Source organism: Mirounga leonina, unplaced genomic scaffold, assembly GCF_011800145.1.
Source record: "Mirounga leonina isolate KUSES-001 unplaced genomic scaffold, KU_Mleo_1.0 Mir_94, whole genome shotgun sequence".
NCBI classification, from domain to species: Eukaryota; Metazoa; Chordata; class Mammalia; order Carnivora; family Phocidae; genus Mirounga; species Mirounga leonina.
In genome coordinates, this window is record NW_023270855.1 from 33,757,561 (window position 1) to 33,782,709 (window position 25,149).

Here is a 25,149-nt window from a genome sequence, read left to right on the forward strand (position 1 = left end):
CCTTCGGATCCCTACATTTGTCTTTGGGGTAAATACCCAGTAGTTAAACTGCTTTTTTCTGACCGCTTCTACACTGATAAGTTTTGCAATATCCAAACACATTTGAACTAAAACTTCAGAACAAAGCACTATATAGTAGACATGCCATAGCCCAGGGGACAGAAATTCTACGCCCATACAGGAGAGATTTTAAAATGTGAACACAGAATGGATTATGAACTCTAGATGGCAGATGCTATGTCACAGATTTTTAAACCAAACAGACTGACTAAAATAGCAAAATCAAAATTCCATGGATAATATTTACAACAAAAGCAGGTGACAAGGTATCCACATGAACCTCAAAATAGAAGTGAGTGAGGAAAATATCAATAGCCACCAGACATACATGAAACTAGCACCTGCACAGGAGGTGCGTAGGGAAGCAATGGCGCATTTGAGGGACTTGAAGAGAACATCAAAACAGTCATGAGGTATTCACTGGACAGTGTGATGGCCAATTTGAGAGGAGAAGTTGAAAATGGAAAAGGTTTAGCCCAATCCAATAACAAGTGAGCATGAGTTAAGTTCTGAAAAAGACTGGAGCGGTATGAGCCATATAAATTCTTAAAATCAACCTACCAATAAAAACTGCCTTCCAAGATAGGGCTACACAGTGAGGGAAGTTGATGTGGAACCAAAATTGAGCAAGGCAGGGACAACAGAGACAAAGAAAAGATCCAGATAAAAATGGAGAAGGGGAAAGGAAGCCATCATTTTTTGAATATTTTACAAAAACAACAGGAGAGGGAGCTCTGTGACATTAGAAAAGTTCTCCTGAACTATGACCCCCTTCTAAAAGTTCAGGAAAACAAATTTCACATAAAAATGAGCAACAAAAAAATATCAAAGTCCCATCCCATACAGTTATTTTAAGAAAAATGAGACAAAGAACAGAATAACATCCCTACAGATAATGAATGGCAAACCTTGAAAGGAGATCAAAATTACTTTATTTCAAAACAAGCTAAGAGACATTAAGAAAATAATTCAAGACATGAAAAAGACATAAAAAGAAATATAAATCACAATTACAAAACTCCAGAAAAGGTGAAAGAACTATAGAAAAGAAAAAGAATCATTTCAGAAATGAACATAAAATTTGGACACAAGTGACTAACTATAACAAATAATCCATTAAGAGAAATAAAAGGTGAAAAGGAAGAAATTTTTAAAAATCAAAAAGAAATGAAGAAAGTGACATCAGCAAAATGGCAGAGTAGGCAGCTCCGAGCTCCCATCCCCCTTCAGAAACATTGAAAAACAAGTAGAAACTGTCAGAACCAACTTTGTTAGAATTAGAACTCTGGAAAACAGTCTTACAGCAACCAACTTAACACTGAATCAGGAAAAAGGCAATTTAAAAATGGTAGGACATCTTTGTGGCATTATTTACTCTTGTCCCATCCCTTTCCCCAGTACAACAGAAGTCTTACACTTACATTCCTAGTGTGGGACCCTGGTACCTGGTTCCAGAGAGAGCACAGTAGACCTAAATTAAAAATTATCTTTTCTATCTGTTCTCACTTGACTGGGGCTACCTAAAGGACTGACGCAATGCCCTTAACTCTGTTCAGCCTAACTTGCAATTCACCCAAGTTGGAAAAGCAGAGACTGGCTGAAAAGTGGAATTTATCCCAAGTGGTTCAACATAAGAAAGTCAATCAATGTATCATACCACATTAATAGAAAGAAAGACAAAACCCCACACAATCATGTCAACTGATGCAGAAAAGGCACATGACAAAAACCAACACCCTTTTATGATTAAAAAAAAAAACTCAGAAAGCTAGGATTAGAAAGGAACTTCCGAACATGATAAAGGAAATCCCACAGCTAACCCAATATTCAATGGTGAAAGAGTGAAAGCTTTCTTCCTAAGATGAGGAACATGAGGAACATGAGGAAAGGTGAAAGCCTGCTTTCACCACTGCTATGCAATGCTGTACTGGAAGTTCTAGCCAGACACAAGAAAAAGAAACAAAAGGCATCCAAATTGGAAGGGAAGAAGTAAACTATGTCTATTCACAGATGACATGATTCTATACATGGAAAAATCCCACAGAACCCACAAGAAAGCTACTAGAGCTAATAAATTCAGCAAAGTTGCAGCTTACAAGACAAACACACAAAAACCAGTTGTGTTTCTACACATCAGCAATGAACAATCCAGGAAGGAAATCAAGAAAGAAATTCCATTTATAAGAGCACCTAAATAAAGCACCTAGGAATAAATTTAACTAAAGAGGTAAAAGACTTATACATTGAAAACTACAAAATATTAAAGAAATAGAAAGACATCCCATGTTCATGGATTGAAAAACTTAATATTGTTAAGGTGTCAATATTAACCAAAGTGATCTACAGATTTAATGCAACCCCTATTAAAATTCAAATCAGCCTTTTTGCAGAAGTGGAAAAGTCAATCCTCAGATTCATATGGAATTGCAAGGGACTCTGAATAGGCAAAACAATCTTGAAAAAGAAGAACAAAGTTGGAGGATCCACACTTTCTGAATTCAAAACCTACTACAAAACTATGGTAATCAAAGCAGTGTGGTATAGGCGTAAGTACAGGCATACTTAAGTAAAAGTAAAACTAAGAGTCTAGAAATAAAACTGTACATCTACATCCAACTGAATTTCAACAAAGGTGCCAAGACCATCCAATGGGAAAAGAACAGTCTCTTCAATAAATGGACCTGGGACAACTGGATAACCACATGCAAAAAAATAAAATTACTTTATCCCATATACAAAAATTAACTAAAAAATGGATCAAAGACTTAAATATAAGAGCTAAACCATTAAATTATTTTTATCCTTTATTTCTTCAAACAAATTTTTCTGTTCCATTCTCTCCCTCTCTTTGCCTTCTGGTAGTTCCATAATGTGCATGTTGGTACATTTGATGATGTCCCTTAGGTACTGTTTATTTTTCTTCATCTTTTTCTTTCTAGTTCTCAGACAGGGTATTTCAATGGCCCTATCTTCAAGTTTTTTGTTTTTTTTTTAAGATTTTATTTATTTGACAGAGAGAGAGACAGCGAGAGAGGGAACACAAGCAGGAAGACTGGGAGAGGGAGAAGCAGGCTCTCTGCCGAGCAGGGAGTCCAATGAGGGGCTCGATCCCAGGACCCTGGGATCATGACCTGAGCTGAAGGCAGACGCTTAACGACTAAGCCACCCAGATGCCTAACGACTGAGCCACCCAGATGCCCCTATCTTCAAGTTTTTTGATTCTTTCTTTTGCCTGCTCAAATTTGCCACCAAACCTCCCACTGATTTTTATTTCAGCTATTACACGATTTATAATTTCTATTTATATTCCCCACTCTTTTACACATTGTTTCCCTGATTTCCTTTAGTTCTTTGTCCATTCTGCATTCTGAACACATTTAAAGTAGTTAAACTCTTTGTCTATTAAGTACATTGTCTGAGCTTCTTCAGGGATTTCTTTTTTCTTCTGTGAATGGGCCATAATTTCTATTTCTTCATATGTTTTGTAATTTTTGCTGAGAATTGGACATTTTAAATATTGTAATGTGGTAATTCTAGAAATTAGGTTCTCTCTTCTAGGGATTGCTATTATTTGATGAAGGATACAGTTGTCTGTTTAGTGACTTCCAACCTTTTTTTTTTTTTTTTTTTTGCGAAGTCTATATTCCTTGGTTGTGTGTTATCATGGAAGTCTCTGTTCTGTTATTTCTGTGGTCAGCCAGAGTCCTGACAGAGATTTCCTTAAATGCCAGGATTCAATCAGAAAAAAAGGGTATTTCGTCTCTTTAAATTCCCTTGGTAGATGCCAGGGAAGCCACTTTAGCCTGTGAGGTCTGGAACAATGGCCAGTCTCTGTGCTGGCCCCTCAGCAATCAAAAGAAGCAGTCAAAACATACAACCGTGATTTCTGAAGGGCAAGGAAGTCACATCAGGAACCATGGGCCACCCTACCACCAGCTGCCTGCCACAAGGCTGGGGGATAGAAAATGGTAGTCACTGCACAAAACACCAAAATTCTCAGAAATTTACCATCTTTTTTCTTCATTAAGCACTCCACTGGATGCTGCAAGTGCTTGACTAGACTGAAGAATTCTAAAATAATTGCTTTGGACAGTTCAAGCTAGCTTAATAGCTGCAAGCTAGCTTAATAGCTGTCTTGGTGAGAGAACCAATTTTTGGAGCTCCCTTCTCTGCCATTTTCCATGACCTCACCCCCATTAGCTCCATTTCAATCTATTAACTTTTTCTAGGGCCAAGTCAAACAAATCCTTAATCTATAATAATAGCTACTATTTACTGACTGCCTGCTATGTGCAGGTACTTCTGATCCTTACAACAATCCTACTAAGTAGATATTAGCATCTCCATTTTATAGAGTAAGAAACTGAGGCTCAGGTATATTAAGTAGCTTGCCATGGTCTCACAGCAATTGCAGATTTGACATTCTTATTCCTTTAAAACATCCACGCTGTCTTCCTCCTCTCCTACTTAGATTAAACACTCTCTGGTCTTTGAGTACAAACTTATGAAATATCACTTTGTTTATGAAGTTTTCCTGAAGAAATTAGAATAATAAGAATTTATTATTATTTATTATTATTATAAATGTCAACTCTAACTTCACCATTAAGGCAAATCATTTACTTGACACCTGTCTTGGAAAGATTGCAAATCCATAAAATCAAATGCAGAGCACCTCTACACTGAGAATAAGAGGGTATGAATTAAGTACTAAAATCCTGAGAGGCTGCTGAAAAGAACAGTTAGGCACAGTTAGTTGGTAAGAAGGCACTTACAAGTGAGGGTGGTGATCTGAATGAAAGGCAAGGAAAAGGGGAGGTGGAGGAGGAACAGGTATTACAGCACATTTATATATAGTTAATGCCCAGCCCCAGAGTGTAACAAAATCAAACAAAGTAAGAAGTGGGGAAATGCAAGATCAAGTGAAGCTGTAAGAGAGGGCCTTCCACACTGTACTAAGGAGTTGAGGTTTCTTTTCTTTTTTAAAGATTTTATTTATTCATTTGAGACACAGAGATAGAGAGAGAGAGAGAGCATGAGCAGTGGGAGAGGCAGAGGGAGGGAGAAGCAGACTCCCGGCTGAGCCAGGAGCCCGATGTGGGGCTCGATCCCAGGACCCTGGGATCATGACCTGAGCTGAAGGCAGACGCTTAACCATCTGAGCCACCCAGGCACCCCGGAGTTGAGGTTTCTTAAGAGAAGCCACTACTAAAGGATTTGATGCAAATATTGTTTTAGGGAGATTATTATTATTTTTTTTAAGATTTTATTTATTTATTTGACAGAGAGACAGCGAGAGAGGGAACACAAGCAGGGGGAGTGGGAGAGGGAGAAGCAGGCTTCCCACTGAGCAGGGCACCTGATGCGGGGCTCAATCCCAGGACCCCGGGATCATGACCTGAGCCGAAGGTAGTCGCTTAACGACTGAGCCACCCAGGCGCCCCAGGGAGATTATTCTAACAGCTCTGATAACCTAGCAGCTGTGTGTAGGATGATTTGTAGTGGGAGTAACTAGAAATAGGGAGATCCATGACTTATACATTTTTTTTTTTGCCACCAACAATTTAGTTATTTCTTAGAATACATAATGGATGTTATATATGAATTTGTTTATATATTTTATATATTTTTTTGTTTATATAACCTTCTTGGCTTCCTGACTAGCAAAGAACCACATGTTTCAGTGGCCGAAATTTTTAAGTTGTGCCACTGAAGGGGGAAATATAAAGTTTTATTCATACGCTATAGGAAAACACATAGAAAAGTGGCAAAATGTTCTCCACCAAAATGAAATCTCACATGTAAACTAGAATGAACTTCTCCACGGGCACCTGGGTGGCTTAGTCGTTGCGCATCAGCCTTTGGCTCAGGTCATGATCCCAGGGTCCTGGGATTGAGCCCCGCTTCAGGCTCCCTGCTCCACGGGAAGCCTGCTTCTCCCTCTCCCACTCTCCCTGCTTGTGTTCCCTCTCTCACTGTGTCTCTCTCTGTCAAATAAATAAAATCTTAAAAAAAAAAAAAAAATAGAATGAAGTTGTCCCAACCCAAACGTCTTGCAAATGTTATGAACTTGCCAAGATATCTTTCATCTCCAAGTGGTATTCCAGGCACATTCATTGTACAATAATTTCTTCTTATGGAGACAGCTCACAAAAGAGAAAGAAGAAAAAATATTTCTATCTCTCTACATAGGAACAGAGGTAAGATTATGAAGAACAAACAGAGAAGGTAGGAAAGAAAAATTTTTTAAAATTTAATGAGAACATTACAAAACATACAAAATAAAGCTAGAATGACTACATCCTTCTTAAATATGCAAACTGATGATCCTTCACTGAGAATTCAGGACAAAGTAAATTAGATTTCTGAAGCTCAGGAAGATACAAAATAAATATATCATCATATTAGTTCTGAGAGGTGAGGCTTTAAAGCCTACAACAAATTCTAATCCAAAGGAGATTAACCTATTTCCCACATCCCAAAACTGATAGGTTGACAAGCAAATCCTGATTATTTTCTCCTCTCATGGTATGTTAATCCCAGCAAGATGCATTCAACTTTGTCTTTGAGGCTCCTACTTCTGGTAATTGGTATTAAAGAACAGATACTTATCCCAAACTCAATTTTTTAGACCCTAAGGAGCCTCCAATTACCTAAAAAAAAAAAATCAAATTCTTTATTTCAATATTTAAAATAAGTGGGTATTGGGGCATCTGGGTGGCGCAGTTGGTTAAGCGTCGACTCTTGGTTTCAGCTCAGGTCACGGTCTCAGGGTCATGAGATTGAGCCCCACATCGGGCTCCCCACTCAGCACAGTCTGTTTGTCCCTCTCCCTCCCTCTCTGCCCCTTCCCCCACTCATGCTAGCTCTTTCTCTCTCTCTCTAAAATAAATAAATGAAATCTTTTAAAATATAAAATAAGTAGGTATTTATAAAAAATACCATGGGGGTGCCTGGGTGGCTCAGTCGGTTTAGCATCTGCCTTCAGTTCAGGTCCTGATCCCAGGGTCCTGGGATTGAGCCCCACATCCTCACATCCTCTGGCTCCCTGCTCAGCTGGGAGTCTGCTTCTCCCTTACCTTTGCCCCTCCCCCAACTTGTGCTCGCTCTATCTCAAATAAATAAATCTTAAAACAAAAACAAAAACATGTATTTTAGCATAGTAGAGAAAGAACAAGGGGATATTGTGGTATTTTAAATACACAATACTCTGATTATATTTTATGTCATTATTTTCCTCACAAAATGTTACCTTAAATCACCCTGAGATCAGCTGAAACAACAAAATAATTGCACCTCCACTCTTTATCTCTGATAGTTAAAAACCTCACGCATAGAATAACAGCCTTGTTTGCCACAAAAGTAAACCACTGTGATCACATTTGTGGGAAATACTGAACAAGGTCACTAGGTTTAAAGGATGTAGGCTTATATTATTTAATAATGCACACAATAGGCTCAGTCTAAGGACAGCTGACATTAATGTATATAGTCATAAGAGGTGGGGGAGAGGAAGAAACTAAAAAAAAGTTTCCATTAAAGACTGGCAAAATTGGAAAATACAGGAATCTAGATCTTACTTTAAAAAAAAAAAAATATATATATATATAACTACCCACACATAAAACACTTTATTTGGAAACAAATTCAATGGAAATGTTGAAAGATAAAATAACACATCTACCCCCCAAAAGAACATTCATAGCTTTTTATTTCGATTTTTATTTTTATTTAAAGATTTCACTTATTTTTTTGTCAGAGAGAGAGAGAGAGCACAAGCAGGGGGAGTGGCAGGCAGAGGGAGAAGCAGGCTCCTTCTGCTTCTCAGGACTTAGGACTTCTGCAGGACTCAATCCCAGGACCCAGGATCATGACCTGAGCCAAAGGCAGATACTTAACTGACTGAGCCACCCAGGCACCCCCATTTATAGCTTTTTAAAATGCTTAATAAGGTAATGAAAAGAACCACGATGGCCTTTTCCATCCTTTAGACACAGCCACTCAGACTGGCATATAATCTTTTTTAAAGATTTTATTTTTAAGTAATCTCTACACCCAACATGGGGTTCAAACTCACAACCCCAGTATCAAAAGTCGCATGTTCTTCCAACTGAGCAGGTGCCCTGGCATATAATTATAACGTTCAGAACACCTTGGTCTTTAGTCATGTCTCTTCATTTTTTTTTAAAGATTTAATTTATTTGAGACAGAGAGTGCAGAGAGAGAAAGCGCACGCGCGCGCACACACACACACACACACGCGCGCGGGGCAGAAGGAGAGGGAGAAGCAGACTCCCCACAGAGCAGGGAGGCTGATGTGGGGCTCCATCCCAAGATGGTGGGATCATGACCTGAGCAGAAGGCAGACACGTAACCAGCTGAGCCACCCAGACGCCCCTTGTCTCTTCATTTTTAGTGATAATTAATTCTTCCAGAGATTTATCGCCTCAAGGTTTTGACAAGTCACACATTCGCAGCTGAGTTCTTTAAAAATTATAATAATTCTACTTGGAAAGAGAAAAGAAAACAAAGTCGCTAACTAAGGATTAAGTGAATAAATAGAAATAAGAACAATGTAATTTATGGAACAATCATTTTGACTAAGATGGGAAATAATATTGGGACCGAAGAAAATAAACCCCTTACAGGGTTGAGTATAACCCAGAGGCTCTAGTTTGTCTGCTGTCACATGACTCAGATGTTGAAACTCCATCTACTCCCAATATCCCTCATGACATCCATGCTCCTGGAAATGGGTAGGTAATGCCCCAGTTAAGAGTTATTAATTCTTGGGGCGCCTGGGTGGCTCAGTTGGTTAAGCGACTGCCTTCGGCTCAGGTCATGATCCTGGAGTCCCGGGATGGAGTCCCGGGATCGAGTCCCGCATCGGGCTCCCTGCTCAGCAGGGAGCCTGCTTCTGCCTCTGACCCTCCCCCCTCTCATGTGCTCTCTCTCTCTCATTCTCTCTGTCTCTCATGAATAAATAAATAAAATCTTTAAAAAAAAAAAAAGAGTTATTAATTCTTTTTTTATTTTGAACTGAAATTTAGCATCACATTCAAATTCTACCTCCATTTATGACTTAAACACAGGGCCTAAAATGTTTTTCCCTAGGAAACTTTTAGGGCCAAAGTGAAGTTTACTTTGAAAAGGATCATTGATTTCTTTCACTACCATGAATGGTAACATGCTTATACTCAGAATTCAGCTATATAGAAATCTCAACTACAGAGCAAAGCCAAACAAAGAAGAGTTCACTGTTCAATAGTGTCAAAAGGAGACCACATAATATACAATAATCACAAGTTTTTGAGTGCTTACCATGTGCTTGGATAAACTACTTCCTATGCATTCTTTCACTTAATCTTTACAATCTTATAGAGATACATGTTTTATTATCCCTGTACTACAGATAAATTAGAACTAAGAGAGGTTAAGTAACTTGCCAAAGGGCCTCCCAAGCTAATAGCTGGGAGAGATGTACATTTTAAACTCTTTGACCTCACCCATTCAGCTATGTACTTACGTTTGACTGGTAATTTCATATCCACTATCTAATATTTCTCCCAATCACCCTGTGAAATAAGAATGCTTCTGATCATTTTATAGATCAGCAAATCAAGGCTGACACACAAGCCAAGTGACCTATCTATACTTATAGTGGAGAAAATAAAACAGCAATTAGGTTTTATGATACCAAATCGTGACAGGTAAACTTTTAAAATTTCTTTAAAAAATGCATTTGCTACCTATTGTCACTCACTTAACAAACAATCCTAATAAATTGTGTTTCCTAGCTTCTGTGTCCATGGGAGATTAAAGAGAACAAGCATTTGCTTATACCAGGGACTACGCTAGGCACTTTACACACATTACCTCATCAAAACTTCAGAACACTATGATATAAGCAGTATCCCACATGATCAGACAGGATCAGGAGTTAAATCATATGCCCAAGGATTACACACAAAGTAAGAACAGCAAATAAGTTCTATTAGACTCCTCATCACTATGGCAAATTCTGTGAAGATCAGGATCAGTGGTATCCCTTTTTCTCAGTGATATCCCTAGACATTAACAAAATGCCTGCTGAATAAATACCAAATAGTATTTTTTAAAGATTTATTTATTCATTTTGAGAGAGACAGAGCACGAGCAGGAGAGGCAGAGGGAGAGGGAGAGAATCTCAAGCTGACCCTGCGCTGAGCATGGAGCCTGACACAGGGCTTGATGTAGGGATCGATCTCATGACCCTGAGATCAGGACCTCAACAGAAACCAAGAGTCAGAGGCTCAACTAACTGCGCCATCCATGTGCCCCAACACCAAATTGTATTTTAAATAAATATTTCATGAATGTAATATTTATACCCCAGATTCATTCCATCATTTACCCACCATTTCCTGAGCACCTCTGGACAAGAATTCAGCCATCAGCCTACTAATAATAGAGTAAATGTGACTATCAGAAGCCACTTAGAGCAAATACAAAACAGTAGAAATAACAAATACTATTAGTAACAATAAATAATACCAATAACCCCGTAAGACATCTAATATGTCACCAATTCCTACGAATTGTGATTCAGAACAATCTCTCAATTCCACCCTGCCTTTTCCTTCTCATTACCGTCCCTCTAACCCAGGCCCATAACCTGAGCCCATAAGATGAGGACTGTGATTCTACACTCTCCATCCTTCACACTGATGCTAGAGTAATTTCCTAAAATGCAAACTTGATCACTTTGTTTCCCTTTATAAAAGGGCTGTTGACCCTCTACTGTCTTCAAAATCAAATCCAAGAGCTGTTATAACTTTCAAAATGACATCAATCACTCTATCCAACCTGATCTTCCACTCTCCCTAAAATTATCATCCATTCCAGGGGCGCCTGGCTGGCTTAGTTGGTAGAGCATGTGACATTTGATCTGAGAGTAGTGAGTTCAAGCCCCACATGGGATGTGGAGCCTACTTAAAAAAAAAAAGTATTATCTATTCCAGCCTTGCTTAACTACTAGCAATTCCCCACACAAGCACTAAGCCTCTGTGTGTTTGCTTATGCTGTTCTTGGACCTGAAGAGCCCTTGCTTCCACCCACCCACACTCTTCACTTGTTAAAAGCCTCCTTTTCTTTCTGAAGCCCAGTTTAAACACTTTAACAAATAAGATTTTGCTCAGATAACATTTCTCACTAAATAAACACCTAAATTAGAGACTCGAGGCTTTATTCTAAGTTAAGCAGCTAACTCCCAAACCTTCATGTCCAAATCACACTTGGAATAGCACTATTATCCCATCTTTTCTAATCTATAACATTCATTGCCTGTCAGAAAGTTCCCACAGGCACAAGTCACAAATGATTTTTTTAAATGTAGAACAAATACATTAAATAACTCATACTTTACAATGGAAGCTAAAAAGTTTTGATTTACATAGGATAGGCCAAACTGTATTACATCCAAATAACAACATGCTATAGAAAACAGAGCATACGTGAAAGATTTGAATTCCACCTCTATCATTTTTTAACTTACTGTGTGACCTTCAGTATTACTTAGTGTTACTTAACCTTTCTGAGCCACCCTTTAGTTATAAAAAGGTGCTTATAAAAAGTCTCCATTTATAAAGTGAGGATAATATCAGTACCTAGCTCAGAGTGTTTGCTAAGTGTTATGCTAAGTATGTAAAGCACTAAACACAGTATTTGTACACACTAAACAAATGGGAGGGAAAAAAATATACATATAAAACATTGTCAACCAACCAGATCAGTTCTGATAATTATAGATTAATATACCACATTAAATCATATTTAAGCTATAAAAAATAAACAAATGGCAGCTATTACTATTAAATCCACAGCAGATACATAAATATGTAGTCAATTTTTACTTTCTTTAGTCAAAGGAACTGATGCAAGACCTTCCTTTATTAGTTAAAGTTCTTAAAAATAAAGTTCTTTGTCAATTAATTAAATAGTAAACAGCTGATAGAGATATAAATAGATCAGTAACAGCTGAACTCTAACACATACAGGTGTTAAAAATAGAATGCCATTGCCCCCATTACATGTGACTATTACCATAAATAACCACAACCTGTGCACAGAAGGAAAGCAGCTAAATCTTTGTCTCACAGCGTAAACTAAAAACATTTTATGAAAAATGTAAAACACATATCATAATATGGATCAGGGAATTCCCTAATCAAAATTAAATCAAAAGGAAAATACTACTCTCAGGTATATGTAAATAAACTTAGAAAATATTACATAGATTAGCAATCTACATACAATTCAACTAACATTGTGAATTAACTTATGAATAAGTTAAGCCACAAGATATTTAGCAGATGTCATAATTCCATTTCTAAACAAGAGCCCTACTATACTCTTGGCTCTGAGTCACAGGCTGGAAACACAGTCAAGTCATAGAATAATGCAAATAGAAGGCTGTAACTCACTCAGTTCAAAACTCAAAATGCCACTTGGACACCCTTTAAACTACCCGGGTGGAGAGGTCTCTCCATTACACCCTCCTATACTATTTGAATTTTCTGTTTAAAAAGGGGGAGGGGTTGCCTGGGTGGCTCAGTCAGTTGAGCGTCTGACTCTTGATCTCAGGGTCGTGCGATTGAGCCCCACATCCTGCTCTGTGCTCAGTCAGGAGTCTGCTTGGGATTCTCTCTCCCTCTCCCTGCAACCACCAGCATTCTCTCTCTAAAATAAATAAATAAAAATCTCTTTAAAAAATAAAATAAAAAGAGAGAGAGACATGTATGGGAAGGGGTAAATAAGCATGTTTAACTCCAAAACTCTCAAAAGACCTAAAAGCTCAGGAAGATGGGCAATTAACAGAGTGGTCAATATCAGTTTGGCAAAAATTAAAACTAGTGTTATGCTTGGCTCGGGCAAGAATGTGGAGAAACAGCAGTCTCACATACTGGGCATGAGAATATAAACTGCTACAACATTTTTGGAAAATGATTCAGCAATACCTATGAAGATTTTTAATGCTTATACTCTTTGAGTAATTCCACATCCAGAAATAAAACCTATAGAAACATTGAAATATTCACACATACACACATGTACAATGGCAAATGCATAAGCATGTTCACTAAGCAAGGTTTAATAGAAGTTAAAAACTGGAAATAGCTAACACCTAACCAAACTACATTATGCTGATCTGACGAAATATCAGACATCACAATCAAAATATCACAATCACCAAAAAATGAGGTAGAGTTATTGGTACTGAAATTAAAATATATCATGATGTACAGTGATCCCTTTTTACAAAAATGATATATACTTTTACAAAAAGAATGAATAGATTCTAATGGTAATACACCATTAGAAAACAAAAATCTGAAAGAATGTATATAAAATGTTCATAGTGCTTATCTCAACAAAAAGAACCCTAAATAAACTTTAAAATTAAGAAAGATATAAAATTTTATTAAATAAGTCTAGCAAATTTTCAATGCCACATTATAGTCATTTAGGGGAAGAGAGTGAAAGGAAGATAAAAAGAAGAAGAAAAAACCAGGGATACACAACTACATGACAGAAAAACATACAAAAACAGAATCTGCTAGAAAGAAAAGAATTAAACAATCAAGGGAGATCAAAGAGGAAAGAAGTTCAATAAATTCAAAAGGGTTAGTAAACTAGTCATATCTTGCACACGTGAAGAACAGACTTCGGAGGTAAAATCACTGACTTTTGAACTGTATTTAAGAGTTTTTGCAGCTCACTTCCTTTTTGTTCTTTCATATTATAGGATTCAATTCTGAATGGAACAGCTTAAGCAACCCACCAGAATTCTTTACCTGGGGTAATTCAAACTAAGAGACTTGGTAAAACTATGGTCTTCAGGATTCCTGCCCTTAAAATAAAAGTGTTGTAAAGCTGAAAAAGCGTAACATTAACCTTTTACACAACACAGCACATTTGTACAATTTGTAACTATACAATGAAATGCAATTTGTACAGCACAAGATTTCCTGACAGATCGGGTGTACAATATGAAAGAGAGGAGTCAAGAGCAATACCAAAGTTTTTAACTCAAGCAACTTAGAAGGATGCAGTTGCCTCTATATGAGTTGGAAGGGCTGAAGGTGAGAGGTTTTGTTTTTTGTTTCTTGTTTTTGCTTTTTGTTGTTGTTGCTGTTTTTTAAAGATCTTATTTATTTATTTGACAGAGAGAGATACAGCGACAGAGGGAACACAAGCAAGGGTAGTGGGAGAGGGAGAGGCAGGCTTCCCGTAGAGCAGGAAGCCCGATGCAGGGCTCGATCCCAGGACCCCGGGATATGACCTGAGCCGAAGGCAGATGCTTAATGACTGAGCTACTCAGGCACCCCATTGTTTTTGTTTTTTTTACTGATGTTGAAGGAGGGGTTAGGACTTTGGCTTTGGACATACTAAATTTGAGGTATCTGTTAGACATTAGGTGGAAATGTCAAAAAACAGTTGGATATGAGCTTACAGCTCGGGAAAGAAGTCTGGGCTTGAGATAAAAATTTGACTGTCATTAGCAAATACAAAGAATTTAAAGTCGAGAGACAGGATGAAATCACCAAGACAGCAAGAAGACAGACAAGAAGATCAAGGACAGAGCTTTGGAGCAGTCTAAAATTTACAGGTCAGGGAGAAAAAGACCAAGCAAAATAAATTTAAAAGTTGGCCAGAGACCTATAACCACTAAGGAAATTGAAGCCGTCATCAAAAATCTCCCAAAAAACAAAAGCCCAGGGCCAGATGGCTTCCTAGGGGAATTCTACCAAACATTTCAAGAAGAATTAATACCTATTCTTCTGAAACTGTTCCAAAAATAGAAATGGAAGGAAAACTTCCAAACTCATTTTATGAGGCCACCATTATCTTATCCCCCAACCAGACAAAGACCCCATCAAAAAGGAGAATTACAGACCAATATCCTTGATGAACATGGATGCAAAAATTCTCACCAAAATACTAGCTAATAGGATCCAACAGTACATTAAAAGGATTATTCACAGGGCGCCTGGGTGGCTCAGTTGTTAAGCATCTGCCTTCGGCTCAGGTCATGATCCCGGAGTCCTGGGCTCGAGCCCCGCATCAGGCTCCCTGCTCGGAAGGAAGCCTGCTTCACCCTCTCTCACTCCCCCTGCTTGTGTTCCCTCTCTCACTGTGTCTCTCTCTATCAAATAAATAAAATCTTTAAAAAAAAAAAATAAATAATAAAAAAATAAAAGGATTATTCACCACGACCAAGTGGGATTTATCCCTGGGCTGCAAGGTTGGTTCAACATCCGCAAATCAATCAACGTGATACATTAACAAAAGAAAAAACAAGAATCATATGATCCTCTCAATAGATGCAGAAAAAGCATTTGACAAAGTACAGCATCCTTTCTTGATCAAAACTCTTCAGAGTATAGGCACAGAGGGTACATACTTCAATATCATAAAAGCCATCTATGAAAAACCTACAGCAAATATCATTCTCAATGGGGAAAAACTGAGAGCTTTCCCCCTAAGGTCAGGAACGTGGCAGGGATGTCCACTATCACCACTGCTATTCAACATAGTATTAGAAGACCTAGCCACAGCAATCAGACAACAAAAAGAAATCAAAGGCACCCAAATCGGCAAAGAAGAAGTCAAATTCTCATTCTTTGCAGATGATATGATATTTTATGTGGAAAACCCAAAAGACTCCACCCCAAAACTGCTAGAACTCATACAGGAATTCAGCAAAGTGGCAGGATATAAAATCAATGCACAGAAATCAGTGGCATTCCTATACACCAACAACAAGACAGAAGAAAGAGAAATTAAGGAGTCAATCCCATTTACAATTGCACCCAAAACATAAGATACCTAGGAATAAATCTAACCAAAGAGGCAAAGGATCTGTACTCAGAAAACTATAAAATACTCATGAAAGAAATTGAGGAAGACACAAAGAAATGGAAAAACATTCCATGCTCAAGGACTGGAAGAACAAATATTGTGAAGATGTCAATGCTACCTAGAGCAATCTACACATTCAATGCAATCCCCATCAAAATACCATCCACTTTTTTCAAAGAAATGGAACAAATAATCCTAAAATTTGTATGGAACCAGAAAAGACCCCGCATAGCCAGAGGAATGTTGAAAAAGAAAAGCAAAGCTGGCGGAATCACGATTCCGGACTTCCAGCTCTATTACAAAGCTGTCATCATCAAGACAGTATGGTACTGGCACAAAAACACATAGATCAATGGAACAGAATAGAGAGCCCAGAAATGAACCCTCAACTCTATGGTCAACTAATCTTCGACAAAGCAGGAAAGAATGTCCAATGAAAAAAAGACAGTCTCTTCAACAAATGGTGTTGGGAAAATTGGATAGCCACATGCAGAAGAATGAAACTGGACCATTTCCTTACACCACACACAAAAACAGACTCCAAATGGTTGAAAGACCTAAATGTGAGACAGGAGTCCATCAAAATCCTAAAGGAAAACACAGGCAGCAACCTCTTCAACCTTAGCCACAGCAACTTCTTCCTAGAAACATCGCCAAAGGCAAGGAAAGCAAGGGCAAAAATGAACTATTGGGACTTCATCAAGATAAAAAGCTTTGCACCAGCAAAGGAAACAGTCAACAAAACCAAAAGACAACAGACAGAATGGGAGAAGATATTTGCAAATGACATATCAGATAAAGGGCTAGTACCCAAAATCTATAAAGAACTTATCAAACTCAACACCCAAAGAACAAAGAATCCAATCAAGAAATGGGCAGAAGACATGAACAGACATTTTTCCAAAGAAGACATCCAAATGGCCAACAGACACATGAAAAGGTGCTCAACATCGCTTGGCATCAGGGAAATACAAATTGAAACCTCAATGAGATACCACCTCACACCAGTCAGAATGGCTAAAATTAAGTCAGGAAACGACAGATGTTGGCGGGGATGCGGAGAAAGGGGAACCCTCCTACACTGCTGGTGGGAGTGCAAGCTGGTGCAGCCACTCTGGAAAACAGTATGGAGGTTCCTCAAAAAGTTGAAAATAGAGCTACCATACGATCCAGCAATTGCACTACTGGGTATTTACCCCAAAGATACAAAAGTAGGGATCCGAAAGGGTACGTGCACCCCTATGTTTATAGCAGCAATGTCCACAATAGCCAAACTGTGGAAAGAGCCAAGATGTCCATCGACAGATGAATCGATAAAGAAGATGTGGTATATATATACAATGGAATATTATGCAGCCATCAAAAGGAATGAGATCTTGCCATTTGCAACGACGTGGATGGAACTGGAGGGTGTTATGCTGAGCGAAATAAGTCAAACAGAGAAAGACATGTATCATATGACCTCACTGATATAAGGAATTATTAATTTCAGGAAACAAACTGAGGGTTGCTGGAGTAGGGGGTGGGGTGGGAGGGATGGGGTGGCTGGGTAATAGACACTGGGGAGGGTATGTGCTATGGTGAGTGCTGTGAATTGTGCAAGACTGTTGAATCACAGATCTATACCTCTGAAACAAATAATGTAATATATGTTAAGGAAAAAAAAAAGAAGAAGATAGCAGGAGGGGAAGAATGAAGGGGGGGAAATCGGAGGGGGAAATGAACCATGAGAGACGATGGACTCTGAAAAACAAACTGAGGGTTCTAGAGGGGAGGGGGGTGGGAGGATGGGTTAGTCCGGTGATGGTATTAAAGAGGGCACGTTCTGCATGGAGCACTGGGTGTTATGCACAAACAATGAATCATGGAATACTACATCAAAAACTAATGATGTAATGTATGGTGATTAACATAATAAAAAGTTGGCCAGTGAAACATGAGAAGAACCAAGGGAAAGTGGTGTGTCCCCAAAACTATGTGAATATTGTTTTCCAAGAATATGGGAGAAATCAACTATGTCAAATAATACTGGAAAATCAAGTAAGATAAAAAAACACAAAAACTGACCTCTGGAAAAGCAACCTGGAAGCCACTAATGACCTTGACAAGAACTATATGGAAGTAGCAGTGAATGAAAGCTTGACCGGAAAGAGGCACCTGGGTGGCTCAGTAGGTTAAATGTCTGACTCTTGAGTTCAGCTCAGGTCATGATCTCAGGGTTGTGAGATGGAGTCCCATACTGGGCTCCATGCTGGGCGTGGAGCCTGCTTAAGATTCTCTCTTTCTCCCTCTGCCCCTCCCCCACCTCTCTCTGTCTCTCTTTCCCTCTCTTAAAAAAAAAGGAAAGAAAGCCAGACCAGGATGATTCAAGAGAAAATAAATGAGAGGAATGAGAAACCACACATATAGACAAATCCTTTAAAAAGTTTTGCTCTAGGGATGCCTAGCTAGCTCAGATGGTTAAGTATCTGACTTTGGCTCAGGTCATGATCTCTGGGTCCTGGGATGGAGCCCCACGTCAGACTCCCTCCTCGGTGGGGAGTCTGCTTCTCCCTCTTCCCCTGCCCTCCCCTCTGCTCGTGCTCTCTCTCTTTCTCAAATGAATAAATAAACTCTAAAAAAAAAAAAAAGAAGTTTTGCTCTAAAGGGAAGCAAAGAAATGAGCATACACAGCCAAGAAAACCATCAACAAAAAAGGCAACCTATTGAATAAGAGAAAATATTTGCAAATCATTTATCTAATAAGGAATAAATATCCAAAATATATAAAGAACTCATCCAACACAAGACAAAAAAAAAAGAAACAATCTGATTAAAAAATGGACAGAGGATCTCAACAGACATTTTTCCAAAGAAGACATATAGATGTCTAACAGGTACATGACAAGATGCTCAACATCACCAATCATCAGGGAAATATAAATCAAAACCACAATGAGGTATCACTTCATACCGTTGGAATGGCTGTTATCAAAAAGATAAGAAATAAAGTGTTGGCAAGGATGCAGAGACAACAGATCCCTGTGCACTACTGGTGGGAATGTGAATTGGTGCAGCCACTATGGAAAATGGTATGGAGGTTCCTCAAAAAAACTTAAAATATAACTACCATATGATCCAGGAATTCCACTTCTGGGTATTTACCTGAGGAAAACGAAAACACTAACTCAAAAAGATACATGTGCCCCCATGTTCATTGCAGCATTATTTACAATAGCCAAGATATGGAGACAACCTAAGTGTCCACTGATGGATGAATAGATAAGAAAATGTGATACACACACACACACACACACACCATGGAATATTATTCAGCCATTAAAAGAATGAAATCTTGCCATTGGTGATAACGTAGACTGACCTTATTTCACTTATGCTAAGTGAAATAAATCAGAGAAAGACAGATACTATACGATCTCACTTACATGTGGGATCTAAAAACAAAACAAAAAAAACCAAGCTCATAGAGAGAACAGACGGGTGGTTGCTAGAGGCAGGGGTTGGGGGTCAGGAGAAATGGATGAAGGGTGTCAAAACATACAAAATTCTCGTTATAAAATAAATATGTCACAGGGATGTAATGTACAGCATAGTGACTATTGTATATGTGAATGTTGCTACAAGAGATCTTAAGAGTTCTTATCACAAGAAAAAAATTCTCTAACTATGTATGATGATCGATGTTAACTAGACTTACTGTGGTGATTACTTCCCAATATATACAAACACTGACTCATCATGTTGCATACCTGAAACTAATATAACATTGTGTATCAACTATACCTCAATAAAAAAAAATTTTTTATAAAAAAAATGAGCAATAGCTAGAAGGGAAAGTGAAGTCAAGATAATTTTTTCTTTAAATAAGAGAAAAATCACAGTTTCATATACTAACAAATAATAATCCAGTAGAGAGGAAGGACACTTGGAAGGGCACCCTGAAGATTCAGAAGTGACTTCCTAAAGGAGCTGTCCATCCTGAGTCATGAAGGCGGAGTAAGAGTGAGTCAAGATGAGTAGAGAAGGGACTGAAACACAGTGAGCAGAGAGAGGTAAGAAACAACACGGGGTGGGGGGGAGTCTGAGGAGGGGGCCTGGCATGTGAAGTACAGGACTGAGGCTGGAGAGGTAAGCAGTCACCAAGCCTTTTAAGACATATATAGCAGACCAACTTTTATTGTATAAGGGACTTGCCACTATAGGGATTAGGAAGGAAAGTACTGGGATCAAACTGACATTGCACACGGGGAGGGGATGGCTTGAGGGGTACTAGACTGAAGGCAGGGAGGCCAGTTATGAGGCTACTAAAATAAAGAAATAATAATGTTCTAAACTAGGGCAGCGTTAGTAGTAAAAGGGGTTTAGTGACAGAACCTATGGGCTCAGTGTTGAAGGCAGCAGTGCCTAGTGTGGGTTACTGGGCAGATGATAATGCCATTATCTATATTTGGAAATACGTGGGGGGGGATGAGTGAATGATTCATTTCAGTTTAGGGTCTATTGCTTTTGGAGTCTCCATAGGATATCCAAGTGAGTAAACGTAAGCAGGCAGAAGATAGAAAACTTGGACCTTCTGGCTCAAGATATCTGAAAGGCATCAGCATTTGAGTGGTTATTAAAATTATTGTGATGTATGAGATGATCCAAAAGTAACAATTACAGGGAAAACAATGACTGAACTTTTAGGAACACAAGCATTTAAGGAGAAATTAATGAAGAAAATGCTTGAAGGAATATCAAATAGGACAGTCAGAAAGATATAAGAAAAATCAGGGAAAGAAACATCCAAGAGGCTAGGGAAATATACCTCTCCCAATGTAACAAGAGACGCTATAAGTGACCTAAATAAGCTGGCAGAAACCAGAGATCAAGAAGTCACATCACATAACAGTCTGAACTTTTTGATTCTGTTGCATTAATTTTTCAAAAATTAATAGAACCTACAGGGCCTTCTCTTCCTGATATCCTTAAGTAGCCAAGCCAATTTGAGTGGAAATGCCTAAAGAGACTAAACACAGCTACACCACTACCTACAGGAAGAGACTATTCCAGTTGTAGTAGAAGAGTATTTATGGTTGCTCTATATACAGAAAATCGGTAATATATTTCTTTTTTTTTTTTTAAAGATTTTATTTATTTGACAGAGAGAGACACAGCGAGAGAGGGAACACAAGCAGGGGGAGTGGCAGAGGGAGAAACAGGCTTCCCGCGGAGCAGGGAGCCGGATGTGGGGCTCGATCCCAGGACCCTGGGATCATGACCTGAGCCGAAGGCAGCCGCTTAACTGACTGAGCCACCCAGGCGCCCCGGTAATATATTTCTTAATAAACCAAAATCACTGTCAAGCATTAATAAAATGATTAAGATTTTTTTTTGCTTTTTATCATTCCTAACTTCTTGATTGTTACACATTACCTATGACTTCACATAAGCTCAACCAACAATGTAAAAATCTTACAGCCTTATATAACAAGGAAAAGTATTTATAAGCATAGATGACATAGAAACCTATAATGTTAGTAATTAGGGAAAAATATTATCAATGCAATAAATAAACTTACCACAAATGGAAAGAATTTTTGATGTTGGAAGAAAAAAGGTAACTTGAAAGATGCAGGGGGAAAATAAATAGAGCAAGGGTCAATTTCCATTTCTTGATTTTATCACTTTTAGGTAGATAATTTGTCAAACTAAAAAATCACATATTGTTGGATAACTGTACTATAGTGTACTAACTGGGAGTGAGACAAGTGTTTGGTCCCACCCATATAGAAGAACTCCACAAGGAACTTAAAAAAAAAATCAACAGGAAGCATATTTTCATATGAGAGCCTAAAGCAAAATCAGTAAAATTAAGAAAGAACGTGATAAATTTACTCCAAATGGGAAAGTTTATAGCATTTTCTCTTGCAGTGGGGTGGGGAACTCCCAAGGTGTGAGTCATTGGATTAAAGAACAACTGGATCCAGGATTTAGCCAAAGCTGTAAAAGCAGGATTCAGACTACAGCAGAGCAAACATGCGCTCTCTGGGCCAGAAAGACAAAAAGCTGAGTTGGGTTAGTGCCTCCAGAGTTGGAATGAGTCCCAGACACAGAGTGGAGAGGAAAGCACAACCGGACTCAACTTCAGCACATGGGGAAAATCTGCGGCTGTTTTCTTATCTTTTGATTTATTCCCTCCCTTAGTAATTTACTATTAAAAACTTTTAATTACATTCAAGGAAGCTAAAATGAAAGTTAACTCAAAATCTTACGATTCCAAAGATCTGGACAGGCTTTCCATGTTGCTTTGCACATGAACTAGATCAACGTACGAAGCAACATCACTACCATAATCTTTCTAGCACTATCAATTTTGCTAACTTAATATAATCTATTTGTACAATACTTATTTCTGTGATCACCAGCAAGAATGAATGTTTATTTGCTACATATATTTATCTTGAATGAATGTACTGCTTGTTTCATTGGCCTGTTTATCTACAATAGTCTTACTTAATGGCCTCCTTTTACGTTAAAGAGTATTTTATGTGTTACATATTTTCTCTCATAATGAATGCAAATAATGTCCCATTTCCATTTTTCTCATTTTTCATGGAGCCAAAGTTTTCAATGTTTATTTTGACGCCCACTGATTTTATTTGCCTTCACTTGGCTTTAGGTTCTGATAGTTGCTCATCTACCAAAAAATCCTGAAGTGGTTTCCATTATTACACAGTCATACTATATGTCTTGAACTTTTCACTTGCCCATGCCAATCATTCCACTTTAATTCTTTTATATAACTGTGTTTCTTCTCAAATCTAGTGCTACTATCCTTTTGAAAAAACATTTTTGTGGCTGAGTAATGATGTGAAATTTAAAGGGTTCCTAGGTATCTACCCAAGAGAAATGAAAGACACAGAGAAATGCATACAAATGTTCCTAGTAGCATTGTTTATAATAATCAAAAGTTGGAAACAAACCAAATACCTATCAACTACTGAATAAATAAGATATATCAAAAACTAATGATGTACTGTATGGTGACTAACATAGTAAAATTTAAAAAAATTAACATAATACAAAAATGAACTATTGATATATTCTACAACATAGATGAACCTCAAAAACATAATGCTAAGTGAAAGAAGACATTCACAAAGGATTGCATATGACTGCGTTTATCTGATATTTCTAGAGTATGCAAATTGTTTACAGAGATAGAAAGCATATCAGTGGTTGCCTAAAGCTGGGTGTGGGATCAAGGACTGAATGCAAATGGGCCAAAGGGAAATTTTTGGGTGATGAAAATGTTTTACAGATGGATTATGGTGATGGTTGCAAAACTATAGATCTACTAAAAATCTTTAACTTCAGGTAGACTCAACTTACATTTACAATGGCAGAATTTTATGGAGTGTAAATCATACTTTAATAAGGCTGTTTTTGAAAAGCCGATGAACAAAGGAAGGATAAGAAGAATAAATATATACACACACATATTAAATAACCTTGAAATATAAAAATTTAAGGGATTCAATTTGTTACTGATAAAAGTAGCAGTAAGTATCTTAAATAATAAATATTCAGTGTTTCCAAGAGTGACATAAGAGAAACATTTTCACAAGCTGATCATGGGAGTATAAACTGGCACAACCTGTCTGGAAAGCAGTTTGGCAAAATATACAAGGAAGCTCTTAATATGTGCCTTTCTTCTTTTTTTTAAGATTTTATTTATTTATTTGAGAGAAAGAGAGAGAGAGCAAGCACATGAGAAGGGGGTAGGGGGCAGGGGGAGAGGGAGAAGCGATGCGGGGCTCAATCCCCGGGCCCCAGGATCATGACCCAAGCTGAAGGCAGATGCTTAACCAGCTGAGCCACCCAGGCACCCCTTAAAATGTGCCTTTTGATTTACTTCTAAAAATTCAGTCTAAAGAAAAAATATGAATAAAGATCTAAGTATAAAGATATTCAGCAAAGCAAAATTTATAATAGTTTCAAAAACTTGAAACTATGTAGTTACACAGTTATTCACCAGAGGAAGAATTACAGCCCATTCATGAATATTGTACACCCTTAAAAAAATATTTGTGGTCCTATGGCCCAGTGTAGAGAAGCACATCATCACCACCACTGCAGCTACCACCACAGCCTGCACTCAAGAGGAAGATGCTCTAAGAGGAAGATACTCACTATTTCCTGCCTGGCACGGCTAGCAGAGTGCTTGCTAGTGGCATATCCTATAACTTTGCAAATGATGCTACATTTGAAATCAAGAAATGTGACCTTCATGGGTTAAAAGAGGGCCCTCCTATCACAACAGTGCTCGGCAGGGAAAAGGGAGTCAAATAGTACAGAATGATACGGACTGTCTGCCAAGAGCATTAACAGAACATTATTCCTGGTTTTTGTCACTTGTAAAATGTCAGGAAGGTTGTGGGGAACTTGAGATTGGATAAATATCACGGACCATCTCATCTCAGCCTTACTGGGCTCACTGCTTTAACTTTACTTGTGGACCTTCTGTCCCAGAAATCTATAGAGTTTATAGGACAAAGAGAAGGTTGTACTAAAGAAAAGGAAGAATCAAGGCACACGTACACCAAGAACTGCTACTGGGGCAATGGCATCGTCAGAGATCTGGTCCCCCTGGTTGCTGGTATTGGTCTGGCCTATAATCACAATGGAAAAGAGGAGTTCTGCTTGACTTTATATCTGAAAATTACGATATGGCAGTTTTGTGGAAATCACCATTTATTTTCATCTGTAAGAATAACCGCTATGGAATGGGAGCATCTGCTGAGAGAGCAGCAGCCAGCACTGATTACTACAAGAGAGACAATTTTATTCCTGGGGTAAGAGCAGATGGAATGTATGTTCTATGTGTCCAGGAAGCAACAAAGATTGCAGCTGCCTATTACAGATCTGTAAAGGGGGCCATGCTGATGGAGCTGCAGACTCACCACTATCAAGGACACAGTATGAGTGATCCTGGAGTCAGTTATCATACCCAAGAAGAAATTCGAGTGACCTCATTATGCTTCTCAAAGATAGAATAGTAGACAGCAATACTGTCAGTGTTGAAGAATTAAAGGAAACTGATGCTGAGGTGGGTAAAGAAACTGAAAATACAGTTCAGTTTGCAGCAGTGGATTATGAACCAATTTTAGAAGAATTAAGACATCTATCTACAGCAACAATCCACCT

At 38.2% G+C, this 25,149-nt stretch overlaps 1 protein-coding gene and 1 pseudogene across 33 annotated transcripts in view; one reads left to right on the plus strand and one right to left on the minus strand.

Moving 5' to 3' along the window:
* SLMAP (sarcolemma associated protein) overlaps nucleotides 1-25,149 on the minus strand; it is a 162,204-nt gene that overhangs the window by 92,145 nt on the left and 44,910 nt on the right. The window lies entirely within an intron of this gene.
* LOC118005420 lies at nucleotides 469-25,149 on the plus strand (annotated as a pseudogene).